This window comes from Quercus suber, unplaced genomic scaffold (assembly GCF_002906115.3).
Source record: "Quercus suber isolate HL8 unplaced genomic scaffold, Cork oak 2.0 scaffold_131, whole genome shotgun sequence".
NCBI lineage: Eukaryota > Viridiplantae > Streptophyta > Magnoliopsida > Fagales > Fagaceae > Quercus > Quercus suber.
This window is the reverse complement of record NW_027069594.1, coordinates 168706-169715: the sequence shown is the minus strand read 5'-3', so window position 1 is coordinate 169715 and position 1010 is coordinate 168706.

The following is a 1010-nucleotide window of genomic DNA, read 5'->3' as shown; positions in this document are numbered from 1 at the left end:
GTCCAATGCCTTGAATGATTTGGATGGTTGTTTGATTGTTGTAGTGCCATAATGGATATGTAATTTCCAATTAAGCATAAAATTTGGAAGATTAAAGTCACTTTGGAAATGTGGTCTTAGTTAATTAGTTTTTTATCTTGAAAATAAACTTTGTAAGTTGTGTTATGTCATATGGAATTTTTTTTTTAAATAACAATAAATATTAAAAAATTTAGTTAGTTGTCACGTTGCAAAAGAATTTTGAAAACTAGCATCTCGAGTGTCTAAAACTCGAGTTCCAAGATAAAAATCAAGTTTTTGAGGCCTGATCTGTAAAAAAAATCCAAGTGAAAATCGAGTTTTAAAAACTCGAGTTCAAAAAACGCCGCTATAGGGCTTAAAAACGTCACTATAGGGCTTAAAAATGGAGTTATAAAAAAATTTAGCAGAAAAACGCCACTATAGGGCTTTAAACGTCAGTATAGGGCATAAAAACGCCACTATAGGGCTCCCTGAATCTAGTATTGAACATTTATGAAAAAAATTTGCAGAAAAACGCCGCTATAGGGTTTTAAAACGCCACTATAAAACTTAAAAACGCCACTATAGGGGCGATAAAACTAAAAATTTTTTTGCATGGAACTCGAGTTTTAGAAACTCGAGATTTATGTAAATGGATCTCGATTTTCTAAAACTCGAGATGTCTACTTTCCTTATAGTTTCAAGCAATGCCTAACTAACTATATACAAATGATTTTCACCGTTATTATGCACATTTCCCCTGTCATATGTGTGTCTTGTAATTTTTCTTGGGTTTGGCTCACCTCCAATTAACTCTTAACTGGTCGTCCCTTTTATTTTAATAGTATGCTGCCATGTCACCCATCTCTTAATATAGGATGGAGATTAAAACACACAATACCACGTTAATTGGGGTCAGTTTAGTTACGCATTTTAGGAGTCTAAAAACGCGTTTTTAAAACCCAAAATTCTATTTTGCAATAATAATTCATCATAGGTTTTTTTAAATA